Source organism: Zootoca vivipara, chromosome 7 (genome assembly GCF_965207765.1).
Source record: "Zootoca vivipara chromosome 7, rZooViv2.hap1.1, whole genome shotgun sequence".
In the NCBI taxonomy this organism is placed as follows: Eukaryota; Metazoa; Chordata; class Lepidosauria; order Squamata; family Lacertidae; genus Zootoca; species Zootoca vivipara.
Window position 1 is genome coordinate 47,863,461 of NC_142590.1, and position 14,465 is coordinate 47,877,925.

At 42.6% G+C, this 14,465-nt stretch overlaps 1 protein-coding gene across 1 annotated transcript in view; it reads left to right on the forward strand.

Moving 5' to 3' along the window:
• The first annotated feature begins 425 nt into the window (after positions 1 to 425).
• EPS8L3 (EPS8 signaling adaptor L3) overlaps positions 426 to 14,465 on the forward strand; it is an 83,609-nt gene continuing 69,569 nt past the window's right edge. Inside the window, exons 1-2 of the mRNA XM_088674118.1 lie at positions 426 to 545; positions 10,328 to 10,395. The gene's annotated coding sequence lies outside the window, so the exon portion shown is untranslated. The remainder of the gene's footprint in view (positions 546 to 10,327; positions 10,396 to 14,465) is intronic.

The window sequence follows — 14,465 nt, forward strand, 5'->3', positions numbered from 1 at the left end:
CAGTTCACACAAGTGGGTGTGACACATTCCTCAGGCTTGTGATTGTCACCAACACGAATGCCCATTAATCAAGACAGGACCCTATTGTCCACCAACCGGGGCCAGTCTATCACAAAGACTAAGCGAGAGACTACCAAACCGAAGGGCAGGCTTCTTCCCTTTTTTTGTGCTTACCAACACCATTTTACCAGTTTCTGAGCCTGTATCACTTTACACTACGCATTGCCTCTGACAGGTTTGCTGTTGATTAATTTCCCACCCACCATCTGAACGGCTTTCGCAAATCTCCTTACAGTTATTTCATTTGGGTGTGGCAACACTGCTGGCTGCTACAAGCCCATATGTGGAGAAAACAGAAGGAACGGTCATGGGGGCAGATTCCCCTCCCCTGCTCCTGAAAGAAGCAATACAAGATGACAATCATCCCGGTGGTTCTGATGCAGCAAAACCCCTGCTCAGTCAGTATGTTCTTAATGATGCCCATCAGTTCCCTGAAGAGCGCCTGCAGTCCCGCCCAGGAAGACCTGCTACGCCAACATTGCAACGTGAGTTATGTGGGCAGCTCAACTGATAAAGTAGGGTGAGCTTTATCAGTTAGATGTGTAGGCTGATTGTGTGTGGGTCACTAGATTTCATCTCTTCATCAAGTGATCAAGGAAAAGGGCATAGGGTGAGTTTGTGCAGAGAGGGGCTGGCCCGATTCTCTGTGGCTCCCAAGGCTGAGATCAGTGGAACAAGGGAAAGAGGCTGCAAGCTGGAACACAGATGTAAAAGAGCAAAACCTCTCCACCCACCCCATTGGGTGGTGTGCTCTCCACAGTCAATGATTCTGCACTTTGGGGAACCTTTGGCTGTGTACACATTCCCATTTGCTCTGGCTCCCATGCACTCCTGCTGGTGGTGCTTGGAGCTGTGTACACGTTCTTTGTATAAGTTTTTACTGGGTTTTCAATCGTACAGAGACCACACCCAAAAACATAAAGTCAACATAAAACTCTCCCACTGCCTGTAACGAAACAGGAGAGCAGGGACATTAGCACCATATACTGTATAAGAAAGCCACGAATCAATGAGAGACAAAAGAAAGTATAAATACAAGAATAAGAGCTGGGCCTTAACAGGAGAAGATCATGCATGCCAAATTGTCCCAGACGTTTCTGGCAGATGCTCTTGTCTGTGTGATTCAGAGGCACATAAAAACAAAGTCCCACCATATCACACTAAAAGACTGTGGCTGTTCTTTACCCTGCAACAAATGTAGGTTGTGGGTAATCTTCTCTAAGATTGCAAGGATAGGTTGTTCAAAGGTTTCCAATGTCATACTACTGTTCACCTGGGAACATTTTGTAGGAATGTCAAAAGTTCCTTCAAGGCTGTTAAACTGTGTATACATGATGTTAACCACAATGCATATCTACCGTACCCATAATCTGTAGTTTCTTGAGAAAAACTGCTGTTTGGCGCATATTCTCTCAAACCGACTTTCATCCAATCTGAAACCATAAGCTGCAATTAAGCCCAAATGTGTACTATTTAGCCACCTGTTGCACATGTGCAGAGTGTGTGCACAGACAACAGCTTCATGGACAGGAATTGGGGGAAACCCAAACAGGTAATACACATTGGATGAAAATAGCCTAACCCTTTCTGTGGTGTGTACAATTTACAAATGCAACTTGAAATGCAGCAGAGAAGGGGATGACCTCACTGTGTTTTCAGTCACTCATGTGTGCATGGCATTGGAAACAAAATTATTGCTCCTAGCATATCCTGCCTGCAGAATATGGCTCCTCCCTCTCCCCACCTGTCAAAATGAAAAACAAACAAACATGTTGCTTGCAGATGTGCAGCAGATGCACATCTTTTACAGACAGAATTGACTCTTGATAAACAGCCTCTCCTTTATTTTATTCCACTTTTATTGCTATCATTCTACTGAAGTCAGTGGCAATATTCCAAGTGATTCTTAATGAAGAAAGATTTTAGCTCTAACATGATTTTCTCTCCAGGACTTATTTTTAAAAAGAAACAAATCCTCAGAATATTTTATAAGATGGTGGCATTACATATTAGACTAGTTATCCTGAAGAGAATGAAAACCTAAGCCATAACCCCCCCACACACACACATTGAAGGGCTTTTATTTAATCTCAAGTTTGTGAAACAAGCTGCCTCCCAGAAGCGCTTTTACTGATGATCCTCATAAGAGGTTGTGCAAGCATCTGTCCCAGATGTTTTGAGTTAAGGAAATCTCACCCTACTGGGGAGTGAATGGAATATATTACATTTGAGCAAGTCCAGTATGATTTGGGGCACTTTGCTTCCTGCTGGTAGACCCCCAGATGCATCTTCACTCCTGCTGGGATGTGCTGGCCAGGACCTGAGTCTCCTTTTCATTAGACTTTACACACACACACACACACACACACACACACCTTCCCATCATATAAATCCTGACGGAAAGGAACAGAGACAAGAGACTTTCCAAACAATTGTTGCACAACAGCTGCTAAGGATAATATGTTCTTGTTTTGAGGTCACAATTGAAATGGTGAAGGGGAAATAGGTGCAATCATGCGATAGTGAGGATGTTTGCTGGATCAGACAAAAGGGCCCGTCTAGTCCAGGCACCACCAAACCGCGGCCCTCCAGATGTTTTGGCCTACAACTCCCATGATCCCTAGCTAACAGGACCAGTGGTCGGGGAAGATGGGAATTGTAGTCCAAAATTCTAGGGCTGGTCTAGTCTCACATCCTGTTCTCCCTAACTTTTATCTATGTTCTGTGACCCAGCCCCCCTTGACAGGATCACAACTGTTTTGCACCCTTGCAGTCTCTGCTTTGCTGAGCAGCCACCTGTTGTTAAATGATGCCGTGTGAGCTGTAACCATAACTCAGCATCTGTAATGCGCATTCCTTTCTCTTGCTAACCACAGAGAATCCTGGAATCTTTTCCCCTCTGAGTTTTTCTGTGAATCGAGACTGCACTCCCCTGCAATCAGCAATTATTCCTATGGCTAGTGAGACCGTAAGGGAGCACAGGGGGTTGGGGTTGGGGTCCAAGGGCCTCCCAAACCGCCCCACCACTGGGAGAGGTAAACATGGCAAAAGTAGTAATTAGAAACTAAGAGTAGGAAAAGCACTGCAGGAAGGTTGAGGGGGTAGAACAGGAATGAAATGTTAGAAATGCAAACTCTCTATTGCTATATGCAAGTTCATTCACTCAATTGTAGCAAAACCGGCAAAGAATAAACAAATGAAAAAGAGAAAACTGGTTCTTGCTCCAAGAGCAGTTTAGTAGGAATATGTGTCCAAACAGCCAGGGTCTAACAGTGAATCCATTCTTGGAGACGGGGGATAAGAAAGCTGTTTCCGATTACACAGATGTCCCTGTTTAATTAGGAACATAAAGGAAACCCAGCAAAAAATACTACTACTCTTTCTTTGGAAAAAGAATATATGTTATGCTCTTTTCAGTTGCTCATACAACATCCTTTGGACCATGCATCCCCAAACTGCGGCCCTCCAGATGTTTTGGCCTACAACTCCCATGATCCCTAGCTAACAGGACCAGTGGTCAGGGAAGATGGGAATTGTAGGCCAAAACATCTGGAGGGTCGAGGTTTTGGGATGCCTGCTTTGGACCATAACAGACTTCCCATACCTGGTGCTCTCCAGATGTTTTGGACTTCAACTCCCATCAGTCTTAGCCAGCACAGCTGTTGGGAAAGCCTGGCTCCATCTACTGTGCAACTATTTGATTGTGATTAGATTTGTAAATTATCTTGTAAATTAACTTCCAAAATCTACACCTGTTCCAATATCACATCCGTACCATACTTGTAAACACAAGGCTTCCCCCGAAGCATCCTGGGCATTGTAGTTTACCCTTTGCAGAGCTACAATTCCCAGCACCCTTGACAAACTACAGTTCCCAGGATTATTTGGGGAATCCCAGGCATCCCAGGATTCTTTGGGGAAAGCCCAATGCATTAAATGTATGGTGTGGATCTCTTTAAGCCAGCTCTCCCCATCCCCTAATTCTTTGACTTTTACACCTGTGTGGGCAGAAATCCTAGGGGTGACAAAATGGAAATATCATGATGAAGATAGCTGCACCAGTTACACGCCTGACTGTGACATGGCTTTTAAAGACTCAGGAGCCCTGTGGCTATCCTACTTGCATAAAAACTAGGAAATATCTATTCCAACATCTTGCAGCATACCATATAGGAAGCTGAAAGACTTCTCTGAACTTGATCCAGCCCACTGCTTAGTTGTCAACTGCTCCATCTTATCTCACTGCTTCAGGCAGAGCCAAAAATGTAGGCAGTGTCCTCAAATGTGAGTTGGGGAAAGAAAAGAGATCTTTCCCCATCTACACACTCTCAGCATTACTTCTGTGCTAAGTAAGAGATGCAGAGAGATTTGCCAACTTTTCTTCTGGCAGGGCTCCTATCTCTAACAGCTTCCTGCTGTGCAATTTAATAACTGGGGTTTTCCCTGTCAAGGAGATGCAGTGAGTGGGGAGGGGGAGTTTCATCTGCACAATGTCGAGAAGCCATTAAAAGCAGGGGAAGCCCTATTTGTGGGGGAGTTGACAACTCTAGAGGTCAGAAAGAGCACCAGAAGTGTTTCTTCCACATATATGGGTTTTACCCTTCATGCACGGCCTGTCTGTCTCTGCATCCCCCCTTCATACAGAAGAATATTACTTTTCTCTCTCCATCATAAGTCCTGTGCCTTGACAATCACATCAGAAACAGAAATTCAGCTTGGGAACAGCTTCCTTCTCCCTGTGTGCCTCCCTGAATATCGTAACTGCTCCTGTTGATTTTTCTTTGCCCATAAAGAGCCTCTCTCAGGGGAAAGAAAGGTCAACTCTATCAGAATCACTCCTGCTTCTGAACATTTTTCTTTGGGACTTGCGAGGATCAGATTTGCTGAACAGTCACATTTCAACATCTTCTTTTTAAAGCAAAACTGTGCGCAGATAGGTCCTCCAAAAAAGAGTGTATGTTCTTTTTTTCTTTTTAATTCAATTCTTATGTCAAATTTGGTTTCTGCAAATTATAGCATGGGAAAGCCCATCCTATATCCCTGAAAAATGTGCCCACTGATGTTTCTCTCAGCAAACTGTGCTTGCCTGGGGACAACCCACAGAAGCTGCTTTTGCTACAGACCACCGAGTGTCCTCTTTTCCCTTATCTGTTTATACGGAGAACTTTTAATTTCCTTCTATGATGGATTACTTTATTTACAGAAGCAATGTTTATCAACATGCTGCTGGCACAGTCACTTTCCAGCTGCCTCTGGTCTATATCATAACATTGTTAGTAGGGCTGAGGTTAAACCAGCCTGAAGGGACCCGACGAAAGGGTAAGATGTCACCCCAAGGCTGGCTCAGCTTACTGAACTATACTGCTGACCCTTGGGCAGACAGAGCCACTTCAGGCGCCAGATGCTGGAGGACATGGACTGGCAGCAAGGTGCTGAAAGCAAAGCTAGGTGTGCCATGCAGCCTGTTCTAAGACTGCCTGCTGCCTCCGCTGCAGTGTAGGATGCTGACTAATCCTCAAGCTTGGAAGTAAGATTCAGCTGCCACTCCAGTCAGCTTCTGTATCGGAAAGGGGTGGTGGCACTATCTTGTCCTTTGCCTCAGGCATCAGAATATATTGGGCCAGGCCTGCTGAGGTACAAAGCACATTACCCAGCCGCAAAGAATTCTGGGAACCATTGCTTGTTAATTGTTGCTGGGAATTTTAACACTGTGTGTGATAAAAGATAGTACCCAGAATTCCTTGAGGGGGTATTTGAATGTGATTTGGATGTACAGTATAGTGTATATGCAACATGAAATAATTTTTGAGGCGTTTACAGGTGATGGTTATGCCGAAAATGCTTGAGGAAGGAGAGCATCTGAGCGATAGTGAGGGAGACTGTGATTTGTGGGTTGTTGAATCCCACTCACAAAACAAGCAGAAGTCTGGAAGCAGTATGAGGGACAATGTGTAAAGATATTCAAAGTGTGTGGTGTAAATTCGGAGTTTTTTTTAAGAACAACCACCCCTTGGGCTTCCAATTCCAGGAGGAGAGTTACTTGAGTAGGGGGTGGAATGTGGAAATGCCATTTCTGGGACAGTGAGCAAATAAAAACGAAGTGGAACAAAACTGAGGAAAGTGTTGGCATGGACGCAATTTGTGTCTTTTACAGCAGCTGAACATATAGAAATCAAGCAAGAGAAGTGTTCCTTATCATCTCCCATACCAGAAAAACCTTTGTTTCTTAAATTCCTTTGCATGAAGCTGTCCAAGATGCTGAGCCAAGGCCTGTAATCATAGGATTTTAGAGTTGGGAGGGACCCTGAGGGTCATCTAGTCCAACCCCCTGCAATGCAGGAATTTCAACTAGTTTGTACATGACAGGTAGCCATCCAACTTCTGCTTTAAGTTTAGCTGGCTTTGCAATGCCAGGCACAGGAAGGCTGTAAGAACTAAAGCAGGAAAAGAAATAGCTTTTATTGGACTAAACGTTGTTGCTGCGTCACTGCAACAAGCTGTACCATAAAGACTTTTGTGGAACTTGAAATCCCGCATGGAGGCAATCCAGTAAAAGTTATTGATTTACTCCATGTTTTATTTCTTATGCTCTTTGACTACCACATAGCCAATAAAAGCTACAATGCCTAATAAAAGTAGACGAGACGTGAATAGTGATGCCTGCGGGTATGGTAAGAAAAATGGGATGAAGCTGAGGATCCAATTAGCTTACTGTTAGGTCACTGGGAGTCCTGCCATCGCACAGACTTTGAGGTTGCAACTGCAGCATTTGAATAAACAGTGGCAGGACATGAATTGTGCGTTTGACTCGATGGAAAGCCCCAGCCTTTAACATGGGGCTTGGCAGCAATACAAGAATGCTGTGGCTGGAATGAATTCTGCATTATTTGCAGCAGTAGCTAGGATTAATATTTTTGCATGAAAACTAAGACCTTCCCAGGTTATGTGAAAAAAATGTAGTCAAAATAAACTTTGATCCTTGGGGAAAGCTAAACAGGGTGTGTGTGTGTGTGCTGTTACAAAAGTCAGGTGCCTGTCCCTCTCTCTGCCAAGAGTGCATGGGATCCCAGGCGCCCACACAGAGTCTGTGTCCCTTCGGATAACAGAAGACAAGGCAGACGCTGTTGTGCTTTGAGAAATAGGGCGTATTCGCCTATTTGCACCCTCAGTCTGTATGGAGGGGGTCCAGATCTGACAGCATGGCCCAGAACATTGCAGGCAGTCCCTCCTTCACCCTCGCCAAGATGGATCTCCCCCTTTCTTCCTCTTTCTTCTTCCCAGAGCAGTTACCTCTGGCCACCTTCCAAATCTCCAGCCTCCAGTCACACCTGGGACAAGGAGTTGTTGAGGGCCCTCAATGGCTCTCTGTTGTAAAGCTAACAGCTATGCTCTTCGGATGGGTTTGCTTAAAGCAGCCCAGGAATCCCCTTGCAGTTTATATTCTTCATATCACAAATAACCCAATTTATTAATTTCTAGTGTTTACCCCAAATCTCTAACAGTGCACATGTGCTGATTGCCAGTTTGCCATGTATGCATGTTTTATACAGGGGAGAACATGCACGGAAACAGGAGATGCTTAAGCTAAAAGCAGATCACCATTCATGTTCGGCCACTGTTTCTCTGAAAGCTATAATTACAGTCCCATACTCACACTTGCATAAAGCCTCACACTTGCATAAGGAGAAGCTGATTGAATTCCCAACTATTGCAAAGTCACTAACCTTCCTTTTCTGGGCATTGTGCTCGAAAGGGCATTCCCTGGTTGTTTCTGGGCTATTATTTTTTATTTTTTTATTGTTGCTTATTAAATTTTTTTTACCGTAGTTGCTTTTTTAAAAAAACACACACACACAACCCAATGTAACCCAAAGTGACTTACAACAGTAAATAAATAACACTCATGAAGACCAGGATAAAACAAAGCACAGAAAAATCTAAAACACACCCATGTTTTTAAAAGGCAGAATTAAAAGATCCCACCCACTGAAGGAGGTCACAGATAATTAAAAGTCAAAAGCCTGGCACCTAAGATATATAATGATGGCGCCAGGTGAGCCTCTCTGGGGAGAGCATTCCACAAGCATCATTGAAAAGACCCTTTCTCTTGTTGCCACCCTTGTCTAGACCTCTCATGGAGAAAACAGCTGGAGAAGGGCCTCAATTGCAACTGCAGAGTCCGGTTCATAGGTGGAGAGGAGGTCCTTGAAGTATTAGAGTCCTGAGCTGCCTAAAGCCATATGTCAGGAATGCTTTGATGGTGTTTCCTGCTTGGCAGGGGGTTGGACTGGATGGCCCTTGTGGTCTCTTCCAACTCTATGATTCTATGATTCTATTCTAAGCTTTATAGGTGATAGTTGTAGCTGTGATGGGGAAACTACCATACATTTCAAGTGCATTCAGTCTGGAAAGGCATGTGCTTTCAATGTGTGTCGAATGTGCTTTGAATGTGTGGTGTGGATAATAATAATAATAATAATAATAATAATAATAATAATAATAATAATAATAATTTATTATTTATACCCCGCCCATCTGGCTGGGTTTCCCCAGCCACTCTGGGCGGCTTCCAAACGAATATTAAAAACAGTACAGCATCAAACATTAAAAACTTCCCTAAACAGGGCCGCCTTCAGTTGTCTTCTAAAAGTAAAATAGTTGCTTATTGCCTTCACATCTGCTGGAAGGGCGTTCCACAGGGTGGGTGCCACTACCGAGAAGGCCCTCTGTCTGGTTCCCTGTAACCTCATTTCTCGGAATGAGGGAACCGCCAGAAGGCCCTCGGTGCTGGATCTCAGTGTCCGGGCTGAATGATGGGGTGGAGACACTCCTTCGGGTATACAAGACCGAGGCCATTTAGGGCTTTAAATGTCAGTACCAACACTTTGAATTGTGCTCGGAAATGTACTGGGAGCCAATGTAGGTGTCTCAGGACCAGTGTTATGGATCTGCCCTAAGTTTGTTTTCTTTCAAAAGGGTGCATGCACACTCCACATGGGACGGTGCAATGGTGCCTCGTCAGCGTCTATTGAAGATGTAAAGCTGAAAACATCCATTGTTGAAAAGTTCATAAAACTGGCCTTGGCATCGAGGGGAGAGGTGCTGTTTTGTGATCACAAGCACCAGTCTGTTGGCACCCATGAACCTGGCACAGCCACACTGTGCACAGCCATAATCGCACTGCACCCACTTCTGAACGAGGAACAAAATCTTGTCTGAGCAGTTGGGAAATACAGGAAGACGAGATTGTGTGAGCAGCTTCTCTCTATGACAGGATAATAATTATGCAATTGTTGTGCAATTAAATAATTATAATCTTCTGAGACAGCTTTCCTCATTCTGGTGCCCTCCATGTGTTTGGGGCTACATCAGTCTCAGTCAGTATGGATGTTCTGGCTGCGGCTGATAAGAGCTGTAATCCAAAACATCTGAAAGATGCCAGACTGGAGGATGCTCTCTGGAGGGAAGATGTCCTACAAGTCAGGAGACTGTCCAGTAGCTAAGAACATTCCTTTTTTAGGTCTTCCGTAAAAAAAAAAACACCCTTGACTTATTTCAGCCCATTGGTGATTTTAAACTTTTGTAATGGATGTGTGTGGGAGCTGCTTGCTTTGCTTGGTTTTGTTCTTAAAATGAGGTCATTGGAAGTTGTGAATTAGTCATTCGGATAAGCCGTGTCCACACTCTTCAACATTGTATGAATGTCACACACTCGAGAAATTCAGGGTAGTCACAAGCTGTAAATTCCATGGATTGACTTGTTTCTTGGCTGTGAAGATGCTGCTGGTACTGTCCATTGAGAATTTCATCATTTCCACGTGTTCGTTTCAAGCCAATTCATTATTAGTCTTTTTGACCCAGCTGTGAGTCACATTCCTTTGGGATTCCACTCTAAAAACCTCAACCAAGAGAGGCTGGGGTTCTCTTAGGTCAGGGGTGGGAACACTTACACCTCCAGATGTTGTTGGACTCTAACTCCCATCAACACTGACCACTGGCTATACTAGCTGGCACTGATGGGAGTTGAAGTCCAACAAAAGGTTCCCCCTCCCATTCTTACATGACTCCCATCTCTGTCTGTCCATGGTGGTACTGCAACACTTCTGGGAGGTGATTCAGTCAACCATCCTCTCTTTTTGATGTACACATGAGCACCAATTTGGCAAGTTTGCACTTCCAACCTTATAACTGTGCTAAAGACATATTCCAATATTTCTTTGTGCCTAGGCTGCCTTCCTTTAATCTCTTGTCTTCCTGCCTTCTCTAGGACTGTCTTTCTGCAGACCTTGGCTGAGCTCTGGAGTTTGAGACCATGGACAGATCCACACTACCCATGTAAGGCACCCATTCAATGCCAGTTAAGGGAATGCTATTAAGGATGATGGGAGCTGTAGGGGGAAACTACCATTCTCATGATTCTTTTCAGCAGAAACATGTGTTTTAAAATGTGTGCTGAAAGTACTTTCAATGTATGGTGGAGATCTGCCCCAACCCTGGCTCATTTGGTGGCTTGCCACGTTGTCTCCTGGATTTTCCAGCTTCCATGCTAGGTCTGTTCTAACTTTCCTGGATTGAACCCTCTAGCTGGAATTTGGAGATACCAATCCAGCCTGAATATGTGTGCATTTGGAAACTGACCTACAAACAATTACTGTCCTCTGCCTTGGTGATAATTTGTAAGTGGAAATTCAACAGATGTAACCTTTTCAAGCATGGCAGTGCTTAATGGCTTCACGACAGGCACAAAGCATGTGGCCTCTGTAGCAACCCAAATTTCACTATGATAATTCCACATTTGATGCCAAAAGTATCACATGGTAGTGTTTCTTCTCTCTAATTGGAGACACTGAATTTTATTTCATATTTTTAAGGACGGTCATGATGATTGCATAACATGTATTCTCTGGAACAAATAACTAGTGTTGCTAAATTTGAAACTCATTTTTTTTTCAACCCCCAAGGTCTATCCAAATCCTTGCACATAACAAGCAATATAACCTCACAACAAGCCAAACACAACACTTTGCCTCCCTAAACATAGGGAGGCCATGTCACTTTACTGACCAAGTAGCCCAATCTCTGAGAAAGCTGCCCCGACATGTGTCATAATGACCTAAAGTGTGTAGTCACCACACTATCGCATCTCCTGGTTTAGACAAGACTCAGTAAAGCCACTAAGCTGTCTGTGAGCATGGACAGAAATGAACCTTTGGGACCTGTTGGGGAGCGAAGAACACAACACCAAAATTAAGCCAAGCCCATCTCTTATATAGTATTTGGTTTGAAATGTTTCAGATGTCACATACATGTTTTCTCTCCTTGGGTAATTACATCCAATCTACTCCCAGAGTAATTTCAAGGTATTTGCTGTTCCAAGCACACACTATAGGAAGCATTGCTATACAGGACATCCCCACTTCCTTAGTAGAGTGATCGTTCTGTATGCGACAACTGCGGCTAGGACTTTGTTAGCCCAAAAGTGGAAAACTCAGGAGTTACCGACGATTGAAGAGTGGCAGACGAAAATGATGGACTATGCGGAACTAGCAAGGCTGACTAGCAGGATCCGAAACCAGGGAGAGTCAAGGCTCCAAAAGGACCGGAGTAAATTTGTGGACTATATGGAGAAGAACTGTAGAAGTTTAAAGACACTTGCAGGACTGAAATAAATCCTACGAATTGACTTTAAGTAGATGAAATAAAGGAACTGCGAGATAGAAGTGGACAAGAAAACCGAATGGGGGGAAGGAGGGAAGTCAAAGCTCGGCAGAGCAAAGAAAAGTGTAATAACTGATAAGATGTTAAGAAGAAAAATTTTGTGTTTATTTTGTTTATTATGTGTTGATGTGTTGATGTGTTTGTGGCTGTATGTGTGGTTTGTTTTTGTTTAAATGTGTTTAATTGGAAAATTTAATGAATTGCTTTTTTTAAAAAAGTAGAGTGATTGTTCATTGTTAAAGAAAACTCCATTACTCTGGAAAGCAAAAGTTCTGAGCACCCCTGCAGCAATGTCTCCTCAGTTGCACAGCTTCCCCTGCTTTTCACACCATGGCGATCCAATACAGGTAACTCTCAACTTACATGCATTTAACTTGTGCACATTCAGCTTTACACACTTGGTAAAAATAAATTAAAATAAAACGGGGTGGGAAGGAGGCAAGGACCAAGGGAAAAAAATAATTTTGGCAATCCCAGCCACCATTGAACCAAATGTGTTTTGACTTTATGCAATTTTGGCTTTACACACTGTCCTCAGAACATAACCACAGTGTACGCTGAGAGTGACCCGTGTTCCTAGCATGGGACACAAAGAGCGCAGGGCTCCTGCATCTTTAATAGTGGCACAGAAGAGCGATTTTCTAGGGAGCTTCTGAAATCCCCTGTTCTACACAACTAAAGGTGAAGGAACCCTGACCACCCTAAATACTCATTTTTTTTCTTTTTCTTTTTTTTTCTCCTTCCCTCATCCCCCCTTTCTCCCCCTCCCTTCCGTCCCCAACCCCCTCCCCCCTTTTTTCTTTTTCTTTTCTTCTTCTAAATTGATCTATAATATCTAATAAATATGAACTTAAGAACAATTTCATGGAATGTAAATGGCCTGAATAATAAAAGGAAACGGAATAGGGTGGGACATATATTAAGAAAACAGAATTGGGATGTGGTTTGTCTCCAAGAGACGCACATTAACAAAAAACATGTGAGAATTTTGGATCGAGAAATTAGGATCAGAATTTGTGGCGGCAGATACAAAAAAGAAGAGAGGAGTCGTGATGTATATTAAAAATAAATGGAATCCGGAATTAATCTGGACAGACAGAGAGGGAAGGAGTGTTATGGTTAAAACAACGATTGAAGGAGAACAATGGTTTTGGGTGGGGATTTACGCCCCCAATGGGAGTAAAATGGCCTTCTTGAAAAGCTTGGAGACCCAGTTAATGGATTATATGAGTGAAAAAATAATTGTAATGGGAGATATGAATGGAGTCGTTGATGTAGAATTAGATAAAAATGGAAGCTATAAAGGAAATAAGACAAAATTACCAAAAAAGTTTATGGATATTATGGAAAATTTAAATCTATTAGACGCATGGAGATATAAAAATCCCATTAAAAAAGAATATACACACATTTCGGCGCGTCACCAAACAGCCAGCAGATTAGACACTATATGGATTCCTAAAGAATTGGCACTAAGAATACATAAAATAGAAATAAGACCCCAGACCCTCTCGGATCATAATCCAGTGACCCTCTCATTAAAAAATGAACAAACACAAAAAAACTGGAGGCTTAACGTCTTCATGTTAAACAACAATAAGAATATTCAGGGGGCCAAGAAAGTCCTAAAAGAGTATTTTGAGTTAAACCATAAGGATGAGGTGGATCCCCTAACGGTATGGGACACGGGCAAAGCCGTGGTACGTGGTTATTTTATTTCATTAAATGCAAAAGTAAGGAAAGATAGAGAACAAAGGAAAGAAAAACTCCTACAGGAGATAAAATATAAAGAGAAAATATTTTATAAAAACCATAACAAGTCAGTGGAACAAGATCTTAAAATATTGAGATTGGAATTCGAAAAATTAATTGATAAAGAAATGGAACAACAGATACAATTCTGGAGATATAAAAACTTCGAATGGGCCAATAAACCTAGTAAACTGCTGACTTGGCAAATTAAAAAAAGAAAAAATGAAAAAAATGATTAATAGAATACGATCGGAAGGAAAATATTATTATAAAACGGAGGAAATTATGAAAGTCTTCCAAAAGTTTTATGAAAAATTATATCAAAAGGAAGAAACACCCACAGAACAGATTGATGAATTCTTAACAAAATATCATCTACCAAAGATACCAACGGAAAAACTAAAAATATTAAATGAAGAAATAACGTCCCTAGAAATTTTAGATGCAATTAAAAATATGAAGAAAGGGAAGGCCCCGGGCCCTGATGGGTTACCAATAGAATTTTATAGAGAACTACAGGATGAACTCTTGGCCCCCCTCACTGACCTAATGAATATAATTCTGAAAAAGGGAAGGACACCCCAAACTTGGAATGAAGCCCAGATAATATTAATCTCTAAATCACAAGCAGATGTAGACAATCCAGGCAATTACAGGCCAATCTCGTTATTAAATAGCGACTACAAAATTTTTGCAAAAATCCTGGCCAAAAGATTAAGCAACATCTTAGAGGATATAATACATAGAGACCAGGCGGGATTTATAAAAGGTAGATACGCAAAGGACAACATAAGGACCATTGTAAATATCCTGGAATGCCTCGAGAATCGAAGAGACAAGCGAGCAGCTCTTCTCTCTATCGATGCTGAGAAGGCCTTCGACAGGGTCTCCTGGCCCTTTATGATAAAAACATTGGAAAATTTAAATTTAGGGGA